Consider the following 27,755-nt stretch of genomic DNA (forward strand, 5'->3'; position numbering starts at 1 on the left):
GTTCTAGTAGCCACTAGTCACACGTATTTAGGGCTAGTGGCTGTTATATTGAACAGCACAGATTTTGACCATTATCTTCACAGAGCATTCAATTGAACAGCACTTTTAGAAGGTGAAAGAGGGAGAGTTGGAGGGAAGAAAAGGTTCTTGCAACAGGAGAAATGATGTGGGCAAACAGAATGCTACCGTTGTTCTCTAAACACTGGAGATGGAGGAATAATTAATAACGTGTTAAGCATCATTCTGGCCGTGTGGACGGACAGAGATGGCTGTCCACAGGGTAATCAGCTGTCAGGACATTGTGTTCCTTCACCTCTGCATTGAGTCAGCCTCGAAGGGCCTGGTGTGAGTGAGGCAAACCACCTGGGATTGTTGTGATTAGAGAGAAATGCATGTCAGCAGGAGGCTGGGCATCCGAAATGCCAAGATTAAAGAAAGAGAGAAACAAACAACATAAAAAAAAGTCTCCCACAGTTTTGGCCAACAGACCTAATCACAAGATCTTTTAAAATGCGATCTCTGAAAGAGATCTCTCTTAGCAACAAGCAGCAATTACCCCTCTTGCTCCTGTCCTTCTGTCAAGCCCTGGATGAATATTCATGCCAGGTTATTTTGATCACGCTTTTTTCTTGACCTGACATAATTCTACATGATTTACTTTCCCTGCTCAGGGGTTAAATTAAAAGAAAAGAACTTTTTCACACCCCACCCCCCCTCCCCTCAAGTCCAAAACTTTTTTTTTTTTTTTTTTTCTGGCTCTGAGACAGAATAGGACACAGGACAACACAGAGGAGACTGCACTAGCATGTTGCCATTGAAAATCGATGCTCATGTCCTTGGCCTGTCCTGTGGAATGCGATGTTCTGGACACTAAGCTCTGCAGCAAAGCTCAAGGTACCTGGGGGAATCTACGGGGTCAGAATTTCAGGTTAGGACAGGTCTGTGTGGGGTCTCATCCACCAACAGTGAGGGAGGTTTCCAGAGCAAATACACTCTCCCAGCCAGGCGCAATGCAGCATTCACAGCAGTGAAGCCAGACTCCGGTGTAAACCCACCATGCTGTCTTCATTACTAGGGGAGAACTGATGGGAATGGGGGCTTCTGGAGAAAAAGACACCAGAATGAAAGACAAAGAGAGATACACGCGTGCACACTAGCACACTGAACTAATCAGAAAGACACACACACGCACAGACAAATGGAAGGAGGCACTGCTGGAAAGAAAACAAAGTGATTCCTGATTTCTTTCCTGTTTATTCTCTGTTCCTGAACCCACAGTAAATTGCTGCCCAGTACAGACTTCTTCAGTTTGTTCAATGTTATGCATACTCTAAGTAAGAACTAGAAAATTCCATATAATGGAAAAAATTCAAAACCAAAGGAAAAAGGGTAACATTTTTAAGAAAGACCTCCATTTAGCTTTAATTAAGAACTAAAACCATTACAAGGACAGCGGTGAACACCAGCACAGAAATCACTAGTCTGTGTCTGAATGCTGCTTTTTTCTCATCCCAGAGAACCAAGCAATCCATTTTTGTTATGCTCTGACAAGCTGTTTGCAAAAAGAACGCTCCCCAAAACCTAAACCAAGAGCAATTTCAGGTCCTGGCACTTTTCTGGTTTAACCATCATTAAGAAGTGAATAAAAATCAAATGAGGCAAAGTAACATTTGCTGGTCTTTTCTAAGCATGCATTGATTATTCCCAGATGAAAGTGCTTGCCTTTCCTTTTATCACTTGTTAGTTTCTATCCTTCTTGGTTTTTGTTTGGTTTTGTTATTGTTTGTTTTCCATCCCTGAGGGTACAAGTACAGAATTCTGGAGGATAACAGCAAAAGTTAGGCTCAGTCCAGGCTATACTAACTTCTGTTTGCCTGGGGGCATTACAGTCTCTGGACCCAATAAGACATTGAAGGAGATATGGTGCTGGGTGGAGAATCAGAGATGTTCCGATTTGGACAGATGCACTATCTCTTGCATACTTCTTGGTGCCAGAAACTATTAGGCAACTCTAGGATATCTGGAAGTGGCTTTGACGGCTTGCCTCCTTTCAACCTTAAGAAACTCCTTTCTGTACTTATCCAAAGTTTATTACATGGCCACTATTAACCAGACATTATAACCTTTGGGTTTCACTGAGAATAATACATAGCCCTTATGTAAGAACAAAGATTCAAATAAAACCTATTTAAAATGTCCAACTTCACAGAGCTGCAATATTTGCATTTTAGAGAAAACATTTTAAAATCATTTTAGTAAGTGGAATCCATTTTCCTCCATGAACTGTTAATATTGAATTCTTAATGGCTTCCCCAGGGTTTTGGGTCTTGCTATGAAGCCGTTAGTGATTTTATCATTGTTAAAGCACAGTAAACAATCACAGTTTATGCTCATAAGCATAAAACTCTCAATCTATTACTCACCCTAGTTTTATATTTTTAAAGATGGGAAACTTATTTTCCATGCAATCTGAATATAAGACAATGCTAAATTGGTTTTTAAGCCTGGCAAATATTGGTATAAACATTCCTAAATTGCTTTAATGTATAATATCAGCATTTGAACTCTTATGGAGACAATCATGCTTTCAGATTTTTCAGGTTTTTAAATAAGACACTGACTGTTCTTTTCCTTTGTTGGAGCTAGTCTTCATTTTTGTTTCTGGTTCTTATTCTTTGTTGATGTAAGACCATGTCAATTTGTCCCTCTTCTAAGAAACACTTCTAAATCCATCTTCAAAATCTTCAATTTTCAGTCTGGCTTCCAAAAATCTTTTAGAATATATTATAAGCTTCTATTTAAATCTGGTCCATAGCAAAAAACAAACAAACAAACAAACAAACAAACAAAAACAAACAAACAAACAAACCATGAACAAACAACAACAACAAAAAAACACATGGCAAAGGTACCAAATACATTATAACTACAATATATGAATCCATTGTCTTTTTCCCACCTATGAAATGTATGTCCACTGTTTGAAAACAAACAGAAAAAAGAAACAAAAACTATGTCTACAGAAAGTAAAATCAATGTATTGTTTAACCTCTTAGATATACATCTCTCATATGTTGATGAATCTTGGCTTATTTTTTGCACAGTTATATAAATATTTAAAAACCTGTACTTTTTAGGGGTGCCTGGCCAGCTAAGTAAGTGGAGAATTAGACTTGATCTCAGGGTTTTGAGTTTGGCCCAACATTGGGTATGGAGATTAGTAAAAAATCGTATCTTTAAAAAAACAATGTTTTAAGAATTTGTAGAATACATAGAATATGAAGACTGATACACTGCTTTTATCTTAAATAGCTCTTGAACACTTTCTTACGTTATATTCTTTGTAAACATGATTCGATATTATATTTTGTCATACGATTGTGTCACAATTTCTCTAACTTTATTGCTATTTTGGGGAATTTGGCTGTTTACAAGTCTTTAAAAAGTGAATAAAAGCTAAGTAACTTGTTTTCTAAATCTTCTACTGTAGTTCTGATTATTTTATTAGAATACATTTCTCAAAAGGAATGAGAGGTTTGAAGGGCATCACATTCAAATGAAACTGTCCATTTACTTGAAATTGTATCAAGCCTAAAAAATAATTTGGGAGGAAACTTACATTCTCAGTTTCTATTCATCCTCAGTCATGTCTCACATATTTCTTAATCTAGATAGTTTATATCCTTTTATTCTTCATTGGATCTATTCCTGCTTACAATCTTTGACAGGTTCATAGAAAATGTATTAATTTTTGTCTATTCACTTCTGCATCTGGTAGCTTGTTGACTTCTTGCAGCTTTCGATATTTAGCGCATAAAACACATGGTTATAACTTTATTGTACAATTGTTACATGAAGTTAAACATTTATTTTGCCATGATCTATATTTTTTTTAAAGATTTACTTATTTATTTATTTGAGAGAGATAGAGCATGAGGGGGGAAGGGACAGAGGGAGAGAGAATCTCAAGCAGAGTCCCCACTAAGTGCAGAGCCCCCTGCAGGACTCAATCCTACCACCATGAGATTGTGACCTGAGCTAAAATCAAGACTTATGCTCAGCCGACTGAGCCACCTGGGTGCCCCACTCTGATCTAGACTATTTTAAAAATTCTTTTATTTCTAACTTACTATTTTTTGTCTCATTGAAATTCTCCTTGTTTCCCAATGTTATTGCATGTCAACAGCAAATCGAGCTTACTTTCAAGAGTTGTAAATAAATAGAGTTCTTGACTTGATCTTGATTTTGATGCTTTTACTCCTGGCATTTCTATATTTTAACTTTTAAATATGAAATACAGTGATGGAGGTTTCAGATGCTTATTCTTTAACAGGTTGAAAGAACACCCTTCTTTCACTAGTACACTAAAATATTGTCTATCATTATGCATATCAAATTCTTATCCAATTATGCTGTTGGCATCTATCAAAGTGATCATTTTTTTCACTTCATGTATTGATATCTCCTAATAACAAAAAAAGAGTGGAAAAGAAAAATGGAAGATAATTGAGTAGATTCTTTCATATTAAACCATAGTTGTATTCCTAAATTAAATCTTATATATAAATATTATAAATATTATTATTATTTTATTTTTCTTATATTATTGAATCTATTGGATATTTATGTCTATTACATATGTATATATGTACCCACACATATACAAACATACAAATGATATATGTGTGTTGGATTTTTAGAGCAATTTTGTTCAGGTTTTAGTGTATGAATTTAATATTTTTGAAGCTGAGAAGTATCATTTCTTGTTTTAGTTGTTTTTCCACACTATGAAAAAATTAATAGTTTATAAGCAATTGATCTTTGAGGTTTGTTAGAATTTACATATAAAACTGTCTGGATCTAGAACTATTTGGGGAGTTGATTCTTTGACAAAATATTAACAGCTCTGAGGTTACTGACTGTTTGATCAATTAACCCAATTGATATTTACTGAACCTAATCTATATGCCATTTATTGTACTGAGTGGAGAACTAGAAAGTAAGACATTTATGGCCCCTATTACCATAGAATGTGAAACCCAATAAGAAAGCCAGACATCACAAAAAGTAATTTCAAGAATAACTCTAGACATTTTCCCCTTAGGACTTTATAACAGTTTTCTTTAAATATTTCATGGGTTATTTTTTTCAGTGTGGTCTCTTATTATAGAAGGAAAATATACACACACATACACACAGACATTCTGGGAAGAGGAAGTCATGGACCTCTTTTGAGGATATGATAGAAGTACCATGTTTCCAGAAAAGTTCAGTCACATCTACGTACACACAATTGTTTGCATAGATTTCTAGGATTTCTGAGAACACAAGAATCCCATCCATAAATTCTAAGCTGTACAATATTTTTCTATGTCATTATTTTCTTTTTCTCTGCTTGATCCAGAAATGTGTTGAAAACACTGCATTTGCAAATAATTTTCCTTGCATTTCTAATAATTTCGGTCACTTATTTAAATGTTAGTGTATATGCTTATACAAAGCCTTAAAGTTCTTACATGTCCAAAAGTGGAAACCCACTTTTCCCCTTTTTTGAATATAAAATGAATCTCTAAATAGCACTTATTGATTTTTCTCTTTAATTCTATCTTGTCTAATGTTTATATTTAATGATCTGGGTTTTCTTTTTCTTATGGTTTGTAAGACAAAAACACTGAACATCTTTAACTTTTTGTCTTTTTAATAAGATATATCTCGGTTGAACTATTTTTACTAATCCAATCTGTGAGAATTTCCGATAATACTTGACTCATGAAGTTGTCAGGAGGATTAGTGGACATAAAACATCTAAGGAATGTAGGATAGCATACAGCATAGTGCCAGGCACATACCAAAAATACATATTCCATATCATTATCATTATTGCTGTTTATTTAATAGAAGGGTTGAAATAATTTATAGCAATCCTCACAATGAACCCATAGTCCTACTTTGGTCATTTTTAATACTTTTCCTGATTCATTCTACATTTTCTGTATTTTCCTACATTATATATTCTTACATGGTTCATAGTTTGCTCTTCTTTTCTGTGGTTGATATACCGGTAGATATTTTATTCTAAATTCTACTAGCAGTATCGTTAAACATCCCAAAGTAATCTTTTAAAATGTACATACTACAAACATGGAAAACTATAGAAAATAAGATGACCAGTAATAGATGCCAGTGACACAGATGTTAACAGTTTGTTCCACTTGTTTCAGATCTTTCTCCCTTTTAAAGAAATAAACCATTATAGATAAAACCAAAGCCCAAGTCCCCACTCCAGAGAGTACTACTATCTTACCATCCTGAAGTTGTATTAGTCCCATGCATGTTTTTATACTTTTGCTACAGAAATCTCTATTTCTCAAATTATCTGAATTAGTAGTTAAATAGTTTGCTGGAGTTACTATATAATAAAATTAAGCATTTTAAATATTTGCTCTGTGCTATGCTATTTCTTTCTTTTTTTTTTTTTTAAGATTTTATTTATTTATCTTACAGAGATCACAAGTAGACAAAGAAGCAGGCAGAGAGAGAGGGGAAGCAGGCTCCCTGCCGAGCAGGGAGTCCAATGTGGGGTTTGATCCCAGGACCCTGAGATCATGACCTGGGCCGAAGGCAGAGGCTTAACCCACTGAGCCACCCAAATGCCCCATCACAGGCCTTTTAAATTAATAATTATTGTAGACGTTTGACTTCAGTTTTGTAACATAATTTACTATGTTATTTAGCTCTTCTTAAAATGTTTTTAATGTTCCTTACCAATCTATTTTACATGTGACTTAACCATAAAGGATTTCTTAATTTTACTTTCTCTCTTGATCAATTGTTATATATTTTAAACTAGTTTAAATTTATATATATATATATATATATATCTATATATATATATATATCACATTTTATAAGCCATCAGGTATTAAAGAATACTTTTTTAAAAACTCTTCACAAGAAAAAAAGTCTGTGAAGGAATAAACATACTCCAAAATGTTATTCCCCCTAGATTTATTGTGGACATCGTTCTGTTCTCCATTGGCCTGTCCATTGTATTGAGAGTAGGCAATTAGCAATTAGCACTCCTGCTATCTGGCCATTCATAAAGTTTATTTTTTCTTAGTTTTGTAACTCACAAATCATTTTGGTATATTTCTAAACAAGAATAACTCTTGATTGATTTTGATGTATTATGGCAATCAGTTTTGCTCTGTTTTCTCAGGTCATTTTTAAGGTTTATTTGAAAGGAAACTTCATTCTTTTTATGTCTTATTCCAAATAAGACAAAAGTTTACCCCAATTATGTTGTAATCATTGCTTCTGTTCAAACTTTTTTAGTTTAGTTTTTTTTTTTCCCCTAATGAATACAATTATTAGCTTAAGTAGGAGATACACTCTCTACTATCTTTATCTTTGGACTCTTTGATTCATTCCCTTCCCCACTCCAAATTGATGTTTCTTCTACTTTGTTAAGTACATTGGAAGTTTCTCAAGTTAAATTACCATATTATTAACTTGGTAATAAATTACCAATTTATAATAGATTACCATATTATTAACTTTTTACAAAGTTATTTCAAATTACCCAGTTCAGATTTTAATTTCAACTTTTATAAGTTTCTCTGCAATTAATCCTTGAGTTAGCCTATGTCTTTTTCTTTCAACCTATTCTCTTTTAATTGCACCCCCGCATAAAAACAACATGCTCTTGTGTATTATTGAAAGAACAAGGAACTTTCTCAAGTTGACTTGAGAAATTAATGACTAGAGTTCTGTTCTCCTTCTGTCTCAAGCTCCCCCAAGTTTTTATTGTTCCCTAGACTGTGTCTTCTTTTCTTTAATCTTTTTGTATTTCTATTTAGTCAACCTCAGATTAAGGGCAAATTGATTCAGGTTTAGTGTTTATTAACAAATATGTTGTGTAGAGTGCCTTTATCCTCCTCTCGGTTCACTTGGGTGCTGGACAAATATTTTGAGATTCATTGACAGTAAGTTGATATCCACAACTGTTGGTCTCATTCCTGATGCCTTTTAATCCTCTGTTCTGTGTAGCTCTACTGGATTGAAATAGGATAGTATCTTATCTCAAGTGTCTGATTATGTGACACAAACAACAGATTAAGTACATAGCAAAATGAGAGTCCCCAGTAACTGCTGATAGTTGTTTTTTTTCTTGCCTCTGCACCACTCTCAAACCTAGCTCTTTATTTGTAGTAACTACACATCCCAAAATAAAAGGCATTACCGCTTATCTCCCAACACATCTCATATGTTTATTTCCTGGAAGATAGAGTCTCAAACTGGATGCAGAAGAAGGGACAGATACAAAGTGGCAAGAGCAAAGGAGAGCATTTAGCTGCCTGAACCAGGATCTGTTTAGTTCCAGGAGTTACTCAGTTGTCTGATACCAATGGTTTCTGATCCAGGAGGCAGATAATGAAAGTGAGATTTTTTTTTTCTATCCAGATTCAGGAGGGCAGTAGCCTTCTGTTTCTAGCTCCTCACTGATAGGTGACAGGCTCTCAACCCTATGAGTCTCTGGTTTAAGAAGATGGAGAGACTGATAGCTCAGCTTTTTGATGGAGCCTAGTGTTTCAGTTAGTACTGGTCTCCATGTTGAGTCAAGGAGATGTAAACAGAATAGAAGCTCATTTCCCTGTAATGTAAGAGAGTGGAGGTACATTAGGCTGGTAAGGAAACTTTGACCCTCAAGTTCCTTCTATCCTACTGCTCTGCTGTGTGTGGTCTCCATTCTCAAGGTCCCATCGTAGTCCAATATGGTCATTGTCACCCTATGAACTCACATTCTAATCCATAGGAAGGAGGAAAGGCATATAAAGAAAGGGAAATAGGTCAAAGGAAAATGCATGAGCTACCTTTTAAGGGATACTCGAACAAGTTGCCATGACTTTCTGGCTTACCTTTTACTGACCAGAGTTTAGTTTCAGGGTCACAACAGCCTTGTGGACAAGAGATGGCTGGGAAATAGAGTAATATTATGAACAATAATGCACCCACCTAAAAGCAAAGGTTCTAATGCTAAGGCTGGGGAGAAGAGAGATTGAGGACAGCTAGCAGGTTCTGCCACAGTTATGATTTCAGCATTGAGGTCATTTCATCATACCAGAGTCTGATAACCAGACCCCATTCTAATCCAACACAGAAACTTATTTTAATCCTTTAACATGTCAAACAATTTCACTTTATCTTTTAATAGCTTTGGGTTAGAAAATGTTCATAGAACTCCACTATTATATATTTTAATAAGGAAAGTTTCTAATGTAACTTATTTTTGAGATCCTGATTTATCCATGGGAAAAATAATTGTGATTTCTCAAAAGAAATCTTTTTTTTTAAATGCTTCTGAAAGAGTTTTTACTGTGTCTAATGCAATCCTTCAAACCAGTTAATATAGCCATATGCTGTTTTTGTTGACATTTGCAAGTGATCCAGTCAAACACAGCTGTAAGAAGCTGTAAGTGCCAGAAGAGATTACAGGTGAGGTGTGATCATGGGCACTGGAAATGGTCCCTAGACTCCTAATCTTTTCTCACCTCTGTGCCTGAAGTTCCACCTGATAGTCTCCATTCAGCAAATGAAAGCCATACAATTTATATATCAAACTATCTTCCCGAGAAAAAGCAGTTTTAATCACTCTAAACTTTCCTTTGTTCACGTGGTCATTTATCTTTAATTAATCCCTACACTATTTCTCTAGCAAATATCCTCAACTTCATCAAGACAAATTTCCCATTATTAGTACCACAGGAATACTTTCTCCAACAATTGCTCTCCATTCTCTAATCATTAGATAGGCCCCACCTAAATTATCACCAACTATTTTACATCCAAGCCACAGACCATTGCTGAATGAAGTCTAGATCACCAGAAATTGATTTTTTTTTAATGTCAATTCTGTCTTTGTGGTTATTTGACTGTACTACCCATTCATTTTACTGATTCCGCAGCTCACACTATACAGTGAGCAAGTCAACTTTCTTCAATTTATTGCCTCTTATTTTCTTAGTCATTGGTAATTCACCTTCCATCATTTATGAAATTAGCTCTCTTACTTGTTCTTTTACTGCATTTTCCTGCCCACTTGTCCAGTGCTTTTATATACTTTCCCCAAATCCATCTCCTTAAATCAGGGCAGAATAATAGTATGAGAAGGTATTCTCCTACTGTTATGAAGTAGAGTATGTCATATGAGATACTATATGAGAGATATAACATAACATAATGGACTGAATATAAATATATGGATATAGATATAAATATTGGATATGGATATAGATATAAATATTCAATAGAGAAACAGATACAGATATGGCTCTATCTCTGTTGGTTCTGTTTCTCTGGAGAACCCTGAGTAATACACCTTATAAGAAGAGATAATGGAGTGTTCTCTCTTTCTCTCTGTCCATATGTACCAAAGAAAGGCCATGTGAAGATAGAGCAAGAATAGCATCCATCTATAAGCCAGGGAAATGAACTGGCACTTTTGTCTAAGTCCCCCAGAACTGAGAAAATGAATTTCTGTTGTTTAAGCTGCCCAGTCTATGGTATTTGGTTATGGCAGCCTGAGCAGACAAACATAGGCATATGGAGATCCTGGGGAGAAAGTCTCTAAACCAGACCATGAGCAGAGGAAGATGAAAGGGAAGGCTTGAAGACCTCAGCCTGATGGGTCTAAGACAGCCCAAGTGTTATCCGCCTATTCTCTGTGACCATCTGGGAGAGACTCTGCTTGGACTCAAGTGACCCAGGAAAAGCCATGGCAAGGATCAGAGATGGCTGTTCTCACTCCCCTGAAAGTCTGCCCCCCTTGGCACCATATGGGGAAATTCTGCTATTCATTACATGCTATTTCCTAAATTTTGATCTATGGAAGAAGATGAAGAATGGGCTAAAGTGTGAGACTCTAGCTGAACAGGACAAAAGCTAAGAGTTTAATGAAGACATGGGAATACTCTGAGTCATGATATTACAGAACTAGCATTTGGTTCAGTCACAAGTATTTGATGCACTTTGAACGTAAAAGTGCAGGGAAAAAAGACTAGAAGGGAATCCTCTAACACATTAAGAAGGGTAATGGGTGGCTGGCTGAAGAGTTGTTTCCTAGCTGCTGTGTTCTAGGGTGTTTTTCTCTCATTTCATAATCAGAACAAAAGCAAACAAAAACACAACTTGTGCCTACTTAAAAATTTAACATTATAGGCTAAAATCTCTAAATCCTAACTCTTATGAGTTTACCTTCTTGTCTGCATCACTGCAATTCTGTGACGTTGAATAACTCATATGTCTGGCATACCACAGACACCTGAGTGGTTACCAGTGAAGCAAACTACCTTTGAATAAGTTTCTACATATTTTCATTTAATAATCTGCATTATTTCACAGAACTCTTTCCTGCTTCTACCACATTACCAAGGAAATACATTGGAATGAAAGCACAAGCATTTTTTTGTTTTGTTTTTTTCTTTCTTTCTTTCTTTCTTTCTTTCTTTCTTTCTTTCTTTCTTTCTTTCTTTTTTTCTTTTAAGAATACATCCTGTTTTGAATCAACCATGATTTAAATTCTTAACACAGCAGGAGTTTGGGGGAATTTCTGTGCATCAACATTTTAAAAAGATCTCCATCTCCACAGGCAGATGTAGAAGGTTGAATATTTAGCATTTGTTATTAGAAAGAGAATTGCTACTTATATTTGTGATGTAGGTAGCTGAATGCTGGTTAAGAATGCACTCTGCCACTCAGCTGGCTTAGATACTGTTGGAGGTGCCTTGGCAGGAACAGGGTTCCTTTTTCAAAGCAGTAATCTATTAATATCAAACTGCTGCGTGGCAGAGAAGCCCTACAGTCTAGCCTCAGCAGCCTTAGTTCTGCCCCCAGCAAGCAGGATGGAGGAAAAACACATTTACTTGCCTGTAAATGGCAAGCAGTTTGGCCTTTTCCAAATGGTGAGGAATTGATGGCCATGCTAATTGCCCCCACTCCCCCAAAAAACAACAACAACAACAAAAAAAAAAAACACCAAACAAATCTGGCGACCACTGATCATATAAACTCTGTTGTCAAAAACAAAACTGCAAGCAACAGATTGAAGGTACAACCGTGCAAAGAAGTATCTCAAGAGGGATAATTACAACACACATGTACACACAGAGAAAAACAGAACGAATTTCTTGCCCCCCCCCCATGGCCCTCCCACCCCAACCTCATCCTAATCCTCTTGTAACAAGACAGGAGAGAATGGTTGCATGCTAGAGTGCCTCGAAAATTGGCAATTAATAAGAATGTTGCCTTGACTGTCTAAGATTTCCATCCTGCTAAATGTTTAAATATATCATTCTATTTGCCTCCACCCACATTCTGTCTGCTTCAGGGAAGAGTTCTTGGTCCTTTCGACTTCCCTGACTCCAGATGTGCACAGGGGACCTTTTTCCTAAATGAAAAGATTTGTCTCTGTATATACCTGTCTTCATAGTTATAGAAAGAAAGAGTTATAACTCTCTGAGTCAGGGGGAGCTTCCTTGGCAGATGTGTATCCTGGGAATCTGCTGTGTTTCTTTTTGATCCTTCATCTCTGAGTTATGCCGTCGGTGTGTGCATGGGGGGCGGCTGTGGCTTGAAAATCATAATCTCCCCCACTGTCTTGTTCTTATTACAGCTTATTAGGATGTGTCTAAAATGGAGTGTCTCGGCACTTTCCCTACATAGAGCAGCTTATACCTGAATCAAGAAAGAATGAAAACCAAAGGGCCAATGTTCTTTTCCCTTCGCTTATGTTACATCCAGAGTCTGGGATTCTCACTGCTGACAATAGAGATACAGTTATCCAGGTATATTTATTGTCTCCTCTGAGCAAAAGCTGAATGCGGATGCAGATAAAGGTACAATGGGGGAAGGTGGGAGGTTGGGTGAGAGTGAGGTATTCCCATTTGGAGGTGGGGAATGTCTTTAAGAATTCTGCCATGTGATGCTGTTCATTATCCAGCTCACTCTAAAGAAATCTGAAGACTGCATCAATCTAAATTTAAGCTCTTTTATAAATTGGTTTATTCATTCAATAAATATTTATTGGACACTTATAATATGCAAAGCATTCTGGAGGATGCAAAATGAATAACAGTCTTTTTCCTCAAATAGCATATGATTGCATAGGGGAGGAATATGTGTGTGTGTATATATATATATATATATGCAAATAACTATGTTATTTTATTCAGGACTCTTTCAGTTGCAAATGATAGAATCCAAACACAAAGTCACTCACACAGGAAGGAAATTTATTGGTTCAATTAACTAAAATGTCGGAGTGGATCTTCAGGCACAGCTGAATTTAGGGCTCCATCTGATACCATTTCTCTTAATCTCACTCTCTTCCTCTCTCATCTGGTTCAGTTTCTTGAGATTTGGATTCTGTGGACCAATTACTATGGACAGAAGTGTCGTAATTGCTCGGTACTAGTCATATAAACTTACCAATTACTATGGACAGAAGTGTCGTAATTGCTCGGTACTGGTCATATAAACTTAGCACCTAAAATGGTTCCTGGACCTTGGTGAGTGATCAAATATTTGCTAAATAAATAGGTTGCTTTCAATAGCTTGGTGAGATTTGATAGACAAACCACAGGTTTCAAGAGGTTGCTGAATGCCATTGTGCAGAAGAAAAGAAATAAGAGAGTATAATTAATAACTCACAAATACCATCCGTGAGAGGAAGGAGAGAGAGGGCTGTAGGCTCATCAATATAGACTATCTGTTGGACAGCATCTGTTTTTATACATAAAGGGAAAATATATCATACTTCTGTGCTTATGAGAATAATGAAAATTAATAATACAGCACTCTGTGTGTGTGTGTCTGTGCGCTCAGGGTGCAGGAGGGTCGGAACAAGAGCACAGGTGGAATTATACTTCAGAAATGGGAAAAATAACGTGCGTCCAAAGAACGAGGGGTAAAAAAAGATCAGTGAGGATATAAAGATTTTAAGGCGGGAGTGGAAGGCCACTGAATGGTTCAGAATCCAATGGCTTTGGGCTCTCAAACAGAGTAAGAGGAGGAAAAAAAGGAGAAGAGGGAAGAAACTGCCCTGCTACTATGATCAAAGGGAAAGGAGTTATATAAAAATGGATTACAATGATCTTTAAAGATAGATAATGTGAGTTGTTATAGACTGAATGTCTGTGTCCCCCCAAAATTTATTTATTTTTTTAAGATTTTATTTATTTATTTGACAGAGATCACAAGCAGGCTGAGAGGCAGGCAGAGAGAGAGGAAGGGAAGCAGGCTCCCTGCTGAGCAGAGAGCCCGATGTGGATACCGGGCTTGATCCCAGGGTCCTGGGATCATGACCTGAGCTGAAGGCAAAGGCTTAACCCACTGAGCCACCCAGGCGCCCCCCCCCGCCCCCGCTCCAAAAATTTATGCATTGAAACCTATTCCCCAGTGTGATGGTACGGGGAGGTGGGGCCTGCAAAAGGTAATGAAGTCATGAGGGCAGAGTCCTCACGAGTGGGATTGAGGCCCTTATAAAACAGACCCCAGAGAGCTCCTATACCGCATTTACCACTAGAGGCCAAGGCTAGAAGACAACTACCTACCAATCAGGAAAAAAGATCTTTGCTAGACACTGAATCTGCTGATGCCTTGATTTGGACTCCCCTGCCTCCAAAATTGTGAGAAATAAATTTCTATTGTTTAAAAGCCATCTGGCTTATGGCATTTTGTTACAGCAGTCTGAGCTAAGACACAAGTTTTAGCAAACCTAATGAAAAGACAAACAATATCCTACCCTATCTGTAGTCCTCAGTCAGAACAGAGAAGGATCCCAAAGGCACAAAGTTGGCAAACATGGGAACACAAAGTTAGGAACTGAAGTGCCAGACCATAGGGTCCCTGTTAAGTAAAGAGACAAAAGAAGCTTATGAACTATGAGAATGAGAAATGGTCAAGGGAGTTGAGATCACAGGGAAAAATCGGAGTAGACAGAACAGGAGCTAGGAAGTAAAAGTCAGAGTGAATGAGTCCCAGAGGAAACATGTCCGATGTTGTCTTCAAGTGTGGTTGTGTTGCCGGGAGACTAACACGGAAAAGGATGAAGGTCACTGGAGATGAGGGGACTGAGGCACTAAAAGGTCCAGGTTTTTGAAAAATCTAGAAACTTGTAACTGTGAAGTCTTAAAATCACACAGACAAACCCCAGTCCTAGTGGTAAGGGACTTGGAGTGAGGTAAAAAGAGGCCAGGATCATCCCTGGGGCTGACTGTTTTGTGCGACACCATTTGTAAACAGTGCTAATGGCCAGTGACAGGTCCGCAAGCTGCCAGCCAGGTGGGAGGTGTGGAAAGGGCCATCAAACCTTGCCTTGTGCACTGGGAGGCTCTGGGCGAGGGGGTGGCTTTAGAGGCATATGGGTTTATGCTTTGAACCTTAAATCCCTTTTTAAATACATAATGGCAGAAATTCCTTGTCCTCCACAATTCTAGAGCCAGTCCTGTGACGTGCCACCAAACTGGGATAATTTCTTTAACTATGAAATCCAAAAAAAAGTTTGCCCCCCAGTTTCAAAGCACAATGACCTCTGGGATGGCATCTTTCCTCTCCAGACCATTTTTAAGCATTTACATTTTTAATTTGCTTCATAGGTTTTATTAATATATGATTTTAACTTATTCATTCATTCACTCATTCAGTATTTTGTCTCTAACTCCTCCCTTCAGAATGAGTCTTCACAAGGGCAGGGATCTTGTCCAGTTTGTTCCATTTTATGTTCCCAGTTCCCCGATCTGTGCCTTCCCAATAAAAGTTGAATTTCTCCCACTCACTGTCTCTGTCTCCTTCTCTCTCTCTCTCTCTCTCTCTCTCACACGCACACCATATACATCTCCAATACCAGTAGTGTGTACATACCCAATTATCTAGGCAATATTTTCTGATAAATTTTCAGAACAAAAAGATAAAAAATAAAGTTGATATAATACGTAAGAGATTAAATGTTTCTTCTTCTCTTGTCAAGTTGTTCCTAAATCATTCACTTTAGTGGTATTTAAAGGATATAAAAATGCAAAAAGAATGAGGGAAGGGAATTCTATAGTTCACCCCACTACCTTTCTACACCTGCAATGATCTGTTTTAGTACATCTTACTCTTGCTTAAAGAAAGCAGAGCTTTTTCTCTTTCTCTCTTTCCCCATCCTTTCTGCTCATTGCACACCACATACACACACACACATGCCAACCACATATCCAGGCTCAAATCTATTTGTCCAATCTATGATTTCCATGTGAGTATTCGAATTTACCCTCTCTTCTATATACTTCCATTGATTTGCATGATTAATGGGAATAATGAAATTTCTAGATTCAGTACTATTCATGCTGTATCTTATAATCATCACCACATTATTAAAATAATGAAAACAAAATGCTCAGCTGTTTGGAGTGTAGTGTTAATGAGGTCAAGGTAGTTGGTTCCATTTCTGGGCAGGCTAGTTAGTATTTTGCAGAGGAAAAAAGTGGTTTCATGGTTATAGATGCACCCTTAACCTCAGCCAGCCATATTATAAAGTTATGTCACTGGTCACAAGCTGACTGTGGCAAGAGAAAGGGAACGAACTCAGGCAAATCCACAATTTAGGTAATATCAGGGTCACTCACATAACTGGCTTCATTATCTTAGAGCCATAATGAAAGAGTCAAGCTTGGTCAGCAAGTAGAATTAACCTTAAAAAATGGCTAGTAAACATATTTCAAGAATTTAAGTACAAATCAGGCAGAAAAAGTCAAAGGGGGTAAATATTAAAGAACAGGCACTATTTGGGATGGAAACATCAGGAGTTGTGCTAAACCATTTAAAGACACTAACTCATTTTAGGTTCCCCCAAGACAGTTGCACAGGATGTGCACGGCTCAACTTTAGAAGGAGCCTCACACTTGTATTATGATGTGTATTGCCCACAGAGACTATGAGAGAATAAATAATTTGCCAAGTCACACAGTTAGCAAGTGTTGCTTAAACTAAAGAAAAGCTCAGAACAGGGAAAACAAAATATCTATTTACTTTGGACAGGATAGTATATTGAAACCTAGAAGAAACCATCTGGGACCAGGAAGGATTCGTCACTGACTTCAGGAAAGCCTATGAAGAATGAAGAACAGTTTAGGGTCATAGGGGATAACCTAAATGTTCTAGAGCAAGAGAGAGACTAGGAAAACACTGGATCTCACAGGTAATATTAATCCATATCTATGATAAAATATCTTGATTTAGAGCCTGCATTGAAAAAGGGAAAAAGATTCACTCATGATTTTTTTTTTTCCAATACCTGGGATTTTTCTACCCTTCGCTTAGGACAGTCTAAGACAGGATGTTCTTGTGTTTTTCATGATGTTTCTCTATAGAGGGAAGAGATATTTTCAAATGTAGATACTTAAAAAAATGTAGATTATTGGGCCTTGTCTTAGCTACTCAGTCTCTAGTTCCCCCTGAATATATATATATATAAGCACATCAAAATTTGGGAAATAGTGCCCTAGCAGATGAGTGAGGTTAAAAAAAAATGTCCTCTACTCCTAGAGCTCAGATAGGAACAGATGAAAAAAATTTAAAAAAAGAGAAATCAGGGACAGCCAATTCAAGCATAAACACCAAGTATCCTTGGACTGTCTCCTTTTAGATGGATCCCTATTAGGCTTTCTTCCCCAGAACCCAACCCATGTTAGAAGTGGCAACAGCTGACATAGGGGAAGAAGAGGATCTTGAAGTCAGAATAATCCAGATGCAAATCCCTGCTCAGGTAACTCTAAGAACATCGTACACGTCAGCTAGCCTCTGTTTCCTTACTATACTATGAGGATAAAAATACCCCCCCAGGGAATTCTAAGGATAAAATGAGATGCCTCTGTACAGCATGTGGTATAATGCAAATTTGCGTTGATGAAAAATATCGATACCATCGTTGCTAGAGATGTTAGAGGAGACAACAGCATTGCACTTGTTTCAGATTGGGCAAGGGAATCAGTCAAAATGGATTTCTCTTTGGTGATGACAGTGTTGCATTACTCAACTTCAAGCCTGAAACAAATCTGGCTTTGGTTGTATCTTAATAGTAAGTAGGGTTATTGTAAACAAAAAGAGATATTTAAGAAAGTCGTGACAGGGAGGGAAAGGCTAAGGCAGCCTTTGATTCCCGTGGGCTCCTTATGCTTTTTCTCTGGGGGCCAGGGTTGGGAAGCAGTAAGAATGAGCCTTTAAGGAGAAGAGAGAGAGAGCCTCCCTGGCTCCTCGGAGAAGAGGAGGACAAGGTCAATGAACCATTTTGAGTTGCTTCATTCTCAGGACTACAATTAAAAGAAAGACATCAGCAAGTGACTGTGTAAGGCTGGGATTGTGGAAATGCTGCTGATAGAGTCAATGACTTTCACTCTAAGAGACATTTTCTTCATGATTTTATGACAGGGATGAAAGCATCTGGCATAAGCTTCAGGAAAGGTATAATCTTTTAGTTAGCTTGGAGGGGAAAAATAAACAGCAACAAGTCAAAGGAACTGCTGGTTAGGCTTGGCAAAAAATTGCCACTTCAAGGAGCATGATGGAGAGAGGCGGCTTGCATGCAGGAGTGTGCGTTGCCGCTAATTCAGGATGTCTGGGAAATAGCAGTGTGCTGGTTAATTGGACATTATGCTTTCCCAAGTGTTTCCGTCATTACGCAGCAGATATGGATTACCAATTTTCAGATAAATGAGATGCATGTAGAATCTTAAAATATTCAGATTGTCCAGTCTACTGCCTCCATGTTATAGATGAGGACATTTAGGGCCAGTTAGGAAAAGTAGGTGTTGAAGTCACAGCTAATTAGTAATGGGCCACGATCAGAACCCAGATTTCCTCACTTTCAGGTCAATGTTTTTTTTCCCTATCCAGGTGGTTACCGAACTCTTAACTATTTTTGAACATGTTTTGATAGTTGAGAATCTTAAGTGCCATGGAAGTTGTCATTACTGCTCTTTTCTCTGCACTAGGCTAGAGGAAAGAAATTATAAACACAGGAGATAGGGCTGAATCTCTGCCCACTTAACACAACCCCAAAACTTCCTGTTGGAAACAAACTATCGATTGTCACTTGTTTATTTATCTTTTGTTTCTCTCATAAACTGTCATTGTGTCAAATACGGAAAAGAAAGTGATTAGGCTGCTTGGGCACTGCAGAAATTTTTGATGGAAATTTAGAAATGAAATAGATGCCTAAGAAAACATTTTAAGGCAGTATGATTAAAAGAAGGCCCGTTGCGTATTATTAGAGGGAAGGGCCAGAAGGCTTAAATTTGGGCAATGTCAGGCTATCCACAGTGTGGGGTAGCCTGACAGCTGAAATATTGGAAGGCAGAAGTTCAATAATACCCCAGAGATAATTTGGGGGAAAATCCTCATTTATTGAAGTTCTTCGACTTTACAACTCATACAACTTGTAATCAATCCACCTCATAAAATTTATAGACACTCCACCTTGAGATGGAGACTGGTGTGGAAATATCATTTGGGGGTGTTGCTTATATTTAAAGATATAAAGTGAAAAATGAGTTTAATGTTTACTCATCTGCCTATGTTTTATCTTACTAATACATGTATATCCATCTCAAAGATCTAGAGCTAGAACTAAGGGTTGGGGAGACTGAGGTAGATTTCTAAAACAGGCTTCTCAAACTACAATGTGCATATGAATCAGTTAGGCAACTGGTTAAAATGCAGATTTGGATTGAGTAGGTCTGAGGTAGGAACTGCTATTCATATTTCTGAAATTTTCCGAGGAGATGGTAATTATGCTGGTCCATGGACCATATTTTAAGTAGTCAGTGTAGAGACAAGTAATAGAGCAACGGAGCTCTATTACTTAGGGGAATCAAGTCTATAGTTCATCTATTTCTATCTGGAGATGTAGATAATAACTACTCTACATCAAAGTAATGAGACTTTGATTAAGAACTTGTAGCTCAAAGCCAATCTGTTTTGGTGCTACAAAAAAAAAAAAAAAAAAAAAAAAAAGTGTGTGTGTGTGTGTGTGTGTGTGTGTGTATTTCAGACTTGCTCTCACTCCTGCCTGAACTACTTATCTTCCACATTGGATTCATAGCCATTATTGTAAGACTTCAAGCCCTCACTTCACTCCCTTTGAGAGAATTTTTCTATAGCCCCTGTTGTTGTACAATAGACAATGTAGGGCCTCCTAAAACAGTTTACATGGTTCTCCCAGATCTGGCCATAGCCTCAAGCTTTATCAGTGTCTTCCTCACTGTCTAAGCTCTAAACACACCAAATATCTAAATGTCCTTCAAATAGCATGTTTTCTCTCTGTCTTATGTTCCCTCTTCCTGAAACACTTTCTCTTCCCCCATGGAAATTCTCTTCTTCACTTACTGTATTTCCATGTATCCCTCCAGGGAAGTGTTCCTCAGTGCCCAATATCTAAAAGCCTCTGTATAGAACCAGTCCTACAGCTCTCATCCTACCCTGTCATAACACCTGTATGGGCCATGGCTTACTTGAAAGTCTTTCCCACTCTACTCAAATCTCCTTGAGGACAAGACCATGTCTTTTTAGCTCAGTATTTTTTTTTTCCAGTATTCCTGGCTTTACCCTCTTTAGGCAAACAGTTTAATCAGGATTGAATAAATAAACAAGTGGGCAACAGTTGCAATTCTTGGATGGGAGAGAGAGGGATGGTGTAAGGCATTGTCCAGAAAGAGCAGAAGTGTTGGCTGGGGTAACTAGTGGGGTTTGGGCAACGAGAGTATTTTTCTGAAAGAAGAGGCCCATGAACACGAAGCATCCCGACTGGGCAAACGGAACTGGGAAGGGAAAACAGAAATGAGGAAGTTGCAAAGGGGTGGTGAAAAGGGGTAGAGAAGACAAAAGCATATGGACCTCGCTGTGGTTTCTCTGGGTATTTAGACAAAATAAGACAACATACTGGACAGACAGAAAACCTGCAGTGGGAACGGAGGAATTATAGAGGTGAATGGAAGCTGGAATCAAGTATCTTCCCAAATCCTTGTAGAAGCCGAGAATCACTGCACTGGAAATCATGAGACTGCTGACAGTATGGATTTAGGAAGCATTTAATTGCTTAAATACTTTAAGATTTGAAAACAGGCTTGTAATCGTTTACAGAACAAAAATAACATTTTCTGCGACCCATGTGACAATTAAGGGCATATCTGTGAAATAGACTATGTCCGGAATAGAGTGGGCAGGAAGAGAAGAGATGAGAAATGAAGGGCTCCTAAAATAAAACTTGCCCAGGGCTTTGTGCTTGCAGGATGGTTATTCATATACACAAGACAGGGAAATGCTTGTTAGTTTTTGATGGTGACACTTCCGACACTTGGATTTGATTTCTTAAGATATCCCCTACAACTGTCTTTTTCAAACCTTCTAATAAGCAGTGACCCTTTTGTCAAATAAAAATATTATCCTTAGGACAGAAACAGATACTTGGGTTGCAAAGATGCCTGTGGAGATAAACATCATATGTCCAGCCTTACACACTCTCCTAAAATCCCATCGGCAACCTCATAGGTCCTTGGCAGAACATCAAGGATTTGGAATATACTCTTACAATCCTTTTTTTTTTTTTTTTTTCTGTATATCAGGTCACATATCAGTCCTCTCCAAACATTTAGCAACTTATATTTGCATAGGGGTGCCTGGGTGGCTCAGTGGGTTAAGCTGTTGCCTTCAGCTCAGGTCATGATCCCAGGGTTCTGCATTGGGCTCCCTGCTCAGTGGAGAGCCTGCTTCTCCCTCTCCCTCTGCCTGTTGTTCTGCCTACTCATGCTCTCTCTCTGATTAATAAATAAAATCTTTAAAAAAAAAAAAAACCCTTATATTTGTACAGACCATAAGGACTACTTGTCCCACCTATATTTTTTGAAAGTTTAAATTCAGTTTTGACTCTGAATGATATCTCATAATCCACATGTGTATGTAAGTATATATATATGTAAGGATATATATATATATATATATATATATATCCACATAGCATATGTATATATATTCCTATGTCTACCTCTCTATGTAGATATCTATATATGACTCATTGGATTATTTATCAGAAACAAACACAAAGATTTAATACGTATCAAGATTTAAAGTGAATAAAAGGCAACAGTACATTTTTTCAGTTTTGATTTTGTTTGTTATCAATCACTTCCTAACGGAGTTTTGTGTTTCTAATTTACTCTGGATCTTTTCAAGTCAATGACCTTGCCAGTGAGTGATCAATATTGATCGATAACGCATCTGGCCTTCATGACAAGATCCTCTAGAAGAGATTTTTAATAAGCTGCTCAACCTTCACAGAGTACATAACGGGCACTCCTTAAATATTTGTTGAAGGATTGGCTGAAGGAAGGAGTGTTGGCTTTTGTTTTTCTTTCTTAAATTTTTTATTTTATCATGCAAGCTATTATTGGGTCTGAGTTATAGAGTAAATTGCTATGGACCTGTGGTTGAGTGCCAACTCCAGGCAATTTCTTGTTTCCTGCGAGGCCCCATTTTCTTTTCTCTTTCTTTTTTCCTTTTTCTTTTCTTTTCTTTTTTTTTTCCTGCGTAGTAGGGGCTAGCAAGTAACTTCTTTAAAAATTTTGGATTGCCATTAAGATGTCAATGGGTATCTTTGGGCATATCTGCACTCTTTCTGAGCCCTAAAGCACATTTCCCACAGGAATATGAAGGAGAAGAGCAGACCTTTTCTGGACTTTGTTCTTTCTATTTAGTATTTTTTGTGTTCAAAGCTATTCTGTCTGAAGATAGTAGGTGGTTTTATCCCCTGATACTCTCCATGATCAGGGATATTTGTCTTCGTTACAAGCCAGGCTTCTAACCCCACTTTCCAATGAATATTTTATTAACATTGAAAGGATTTAATTAACTATCTCTACTTTCTAGCAAAATCACACTTTTATTTGCCTCTGTAATTCCCATCAAAAAAGAGAAAATTTTAAACAAGACTAACTTTTCAAAGGTCTTTCTGTGCTATAGACTAAATATTTGCGCTGCCGCCCATTCCTGTGTTAAATCCTAACCACCAATATGATGGTATCAGGATGTGGGGCCTTTGGGAGGGGACTAGGTCATAAATGGAATTAGCACCCTTATCAAAGAGACCCCAGAGAGTTCTATTGTCTCTTCCACCATGTGAGGACACAGTGAGAAGTTGTCTGTGTATGAGCCAAGGAGTGGTATCTCACCAGATATCAAATCTGCCAATGCCTTGATTTTAGACTTCCAGTCTCCACAGCTATGAGAAATAAGTTTTCATTTTTCATAAAGTACCCAGTCTGTGGTATTCTGTTATAGCTATAGAATTTCATGAAATGAAATAAGGCAGTCTGTTATCAACTGTTCGAATTGGGACCATCAGTAGACCTCCCATCGCCCCCGCTCATTGGTTGTATGCCTGAGCTTTGCACTCAGAGCAGGAGATAATAGATGAACAGCAAGATGAACAGCATCATACATTGCTTATCCCATACCACGAGGATGCATTTCATAAAACAGACCTGTAACACAGGATTTAGGAACCAACTGCATACGACAATATAGCAGGGTTTAATTAAATGGTGGTTTAACACTTTTGCTTTCCTTTAACAAAATATTCTTTACCATCTAGCTGTGCCCAGATTATACATAAGTAAAAGGGCGGTAATTTAAGAATTTCTGATTGATTAGGGAAAAGACTATAGGGAGCAGCATTTGTTGAGTTCCTATCACATACCATATGAATTTATCTAATCTTCATAACAGCTTTGGGAAGTAGGTATTATCACTTCCACTTAGAGACCTACATTCTAAAAGCTCAGTCAACTTAATCACCTGTCCAAAGTTAAGCAACACAAAGGCAGCATGTAGTTGGGGTTGGAAACCATGTGTGATAGCTTTAAATCACAACTTATTTCTCTAACACCAAGAGATGAGAAGATAACTTGAAAAAGGTATAGTTTTACATTTTTACACAGAAAATATTTATATAGGGATTGGATTTAGATCTAATAGAGAACACCAGATTCAGGATAAACTTCAGGTTTAACCAGATACAACATTTAACCCAACTGAGAAAACTATTAAGTCATTAAATACATATTTTGTAAATGCCCTTTGCATGGCTGGTGAAGCGCTAGTTGATTTACAACTGTAACCAAGACATAATCTGTCTATAATATCGCTGGCAGCGGTCACAGTGGTCATTCAGCCTTAAATAGTTCAAGTTCTCAAGGCCAATTATCAGCCAGCAAAATGATGCAGATGAATGCTAGATATTATATCTCTAAAATCTTGTTTGACTCTAAAGAGCAATAAAAATAATAAAGCTGAGACATCAATTCTTTATTCTAGCTTAAATCCTGAAAAATTGAACAGCATGATCTTGAGTTCATTGTATTTTCTGAATCTGATGAAACTGTTTTTTTTAGTCAGGGCATCTGTGTCAAATTTCAGCCATAAAGCAAACATATACACATCTATCAATATGCCTTTATCTGCATTTCTATATCACCTCTTAGCTTACTGTACTCAGGGCATTAAAAATTGCCTTCTATATTTTATTGGTAATAAGATGACACTGATTATAAGACATACTGATGTTCTAAGAGTCACCAAGAAAGGAACCCATACAGCCAATTAAATTATAGCATAATGCATTCTTAGCATCAACTCAAAGATGTAATTTGATTTTAGAAATACTGCTTTGTGAATAAAATATGTGTCTTAGAATTGATGAAATATGGTATGACTTAGGTAGTTCTCCTAACATGCTATATTGATTAAGTATTTTTTGCATGGTTGCAATTTATAAACGCAACTCACTACTGATCTACCTTTCATACAATTCCAGTTCTACTGTTTGTGCACAGACAAACTGGCCCTTTGGTTGATCAAATAGACTCTGGTATCACCCTGTCTAGCTTCAAGATGTATCTCTACTGTTGACTAGCTATATGTCCTTTGGAAAGGTTTTTTTTTGTTGTTGTTGTTGTTGTTATTTGTTTCTTTGTTTTTAACATTTTGTTGGATCGTATTTCTCTTCTGTAAAGTATAGATAATAACAAAAACTAACTCACAGTGCTACTGTGAGGATTAAATAAATGAAACTGTGCCTTGCACATATTAATTGCCTAAAATGTATTTACTATTAATACAGTTGTTATTATGATTATAGAGTACATGAAGATGTGAGGCACATTGAACTCCCTATGCAAATCTTTGCAGTGCCCGGGGGACTTCATCTCAACTTCAAGATGCAAACCTTTACAAGCATGCAGCTGTTCCGGACATGGAGAAGGCATGCACAGCCCATCATCATGCCAGTTACGTAACCTGCTATGCAAGCCGCATCCTTCCAAGTCATGTTTTCCCAGAGGACAACACAGTTATGCACAGAAAACCTGCTGTCTCTTAAGTATATCCACTTTCCATAAATTTACAATTAATATTAATCCTGATCTTGAAAATAAGCTGTGAACCAAAGCAAATCGCCTTAAAAACAGATTTTCATTAATGAGGAGATTTACTCTAAGTTTCTCCCCGCCCACCTTCCTTACTTGGCTTTCATGAAAATTGCAATGCATCTTTCCCTGGTGAGATCCATTCCATGACTGCTGTAACATGGTTGAGAGCATTTTGGTACTTAATTAGTGCAGAAATACAAGTAAAGGCAGAACCCCGTTCACCTCCCTCATTCATATCCTTTCTGATGAGTTACTGTGACATTGCATACCGACCAAGCTCCTATACATAGCCACATGTCTTAACAAGCCTACCAGCTCAAGGCCTAAGCCATCTTTAACCTCCCTTCTCCCCTCATGCACACCTTGAACATCAACATACATGTGTGCTCACTTCAAGCTTTCATTTAAGATCGAGCACATTTAAAGAGTCTACGAATTGTCCATTTTTCCATCTTCTGCTTCTCTTTCCCTATTCCTTCTCTTTGATCACACTTGCCGGAGCTGTGTTTTTGCAGAGAGGTGGATACATTTACCCAGGGCTCTAGCAAAAATGTCTATTTCCTTTTCTGTAGGTACTGTAGTTTCGACACCAAGCAAAAATAATGTATCTAGCACCCTGTTTCCAAATACATCTCAGGTGGGTCAATACAGTTTTATTAAAGAGGAAAAACCTACGTCACTTATAAGGGACACAAAAAAATAAAGGCACCATCTCATCTGTTCCTCTTGTTTGTCTCTTCTCTATTCACTTATTCTTAAACAAAAAGAGAACAGGGAGAGACAGCATGGCAAGTGTAATAGACCTAACTTTCTAAACTTTCACCCCATATATTTTCATATGGAAATAGGTAACACATGTTAAATCATGAGTCATGCATTGTCTATGTGTCTATGTCTTAGCCCAACCAATACTTCCTTAATTTGATCCTTCTGCATAAGAGCCCTAGTAGTCCTAGAAAACAAGGAGATAATCTCATTGCATTAGCTTTTGCCATGCTAACCTAAAGAAAGGGTCAGTTAGTAAGGCAAGTAAGTAGCACTGGAGGTAGTGATGATGCACACAGTCACAGACTCAGAGTGGTATGCAAGATCTTCCCAGCCAAGGCAGCACAGCGGCTTACCATCCATAACAAAATCGGGAATTACAGTGTGGGTCATTCACTGATAACAGCCAAGGTAGACCAAGGCCCTTTTGCTTCGTTGGCAGTGTTTTCAGCTCCAGCCATTTCTAATTTTACTTTTTTAAAATTTAATTCACTTTTTCTTTTCTTTTCTTCACTTTCTAATTCACTTTCTTTTCTTTAGGATCTTTTGCCCTGAGTTTTCTCACCTATCAAACCAGACAGCTTGCTACATGTTCTGGACTCTACTAAATCATCTATGATCCCAGTTCTCCAAGACTTTATGGCTTAAGCAAGCAACCACTAGACAAACACTGGGTATAAGATGATTTGGATCTCCTACCAATGCAAGAGATGATGAGCATTCTCTATTTGTCTCTGTTTTTCCCATTTCTTTCTCCCTTTTCTGCCCTTGAAATTTTTCTTGCTCATGTCATGTTGAAAATATCAGAGTCTAGCCATTTATTTATTTTTCTTAAGATTCTATTTATTTATTTGACAGAGAGAAAGAGATCACAAGGAGGCAGAGAGGCAGGAAGAGAGAGAGGGGGAAGCAGGTTCCCAGCTGAGCAGAGAGCCCTATGCAGGGCTTGATCCCAGGACCCTGAGATTGTGACCTGAGCTGAAGGCAGAGGCTTAACCCACTGAGCCACCCAAGTGCCCCAAGTTCTATCCATTTAAGCATGGCCTTAGGACTTCAGATAAGGAGCTGAGGACTGTGTCTGGTTTTGGTTTATCACCCATAAGAGTCAGGGCCATTGGATTTAAAGTACACCACTGAGGCAAAGATCTCCTTGTCCTTAGTCCTTAGCATCTTTCATTGTCTTGACCGTGGCTCTAATGGGCCAGCATTACACTGGTGAAGCTCTGAAGCATGGGGCTCAAGAAGGTTTACCTAGCGGATTGGATGCAACACTGGAAACTGCTTACGACTTTTATGAGACTGACAGAGAAAAACATTACTTACTCATTTGCAACAATGGAACAATATTTTAACAAGTAGTTGCTATATGCTACTTATGGACTGGATCCTAGGGATATACACCTTCATCATCACTACTGTATTTTCTGAGTATTCACTACCAGATGCTGTTCTAAGTTCTTTACTTTTAATAAATAC

The 27,755-nt window shown here is 37.6% G+C and overlaps 1 long non-coding RNA gene across 1 annotated transcript; it reads left to right on the forward strand.

Annotated features, from left to right (window-relative positions):
• The first annotated feature begins 751 nt into the window (after window positions 1–751).
• On the forward strand, window positions 752–27,755 carry LOC309846975. The gene is made up of 3 exons (XR_014302224.1): window positions 752–894; window positions 12,671–12,842; window positions 25,226–27,755. It is a non-coding gene; the product is annotated as an uncharacterized lncRNA (long non-coding RNA).

Source organism: Mustela nivalis (assembly GCF_964662115.1).
Source record: "Mustela nivalis genome assembly, chromosome: 1".
Lineage (NCBI taxonomy): Eukaryota > Metazoa > Chordata > Mammalia > Carnivora > Mustelidae > Mustela > Mustela nivalis.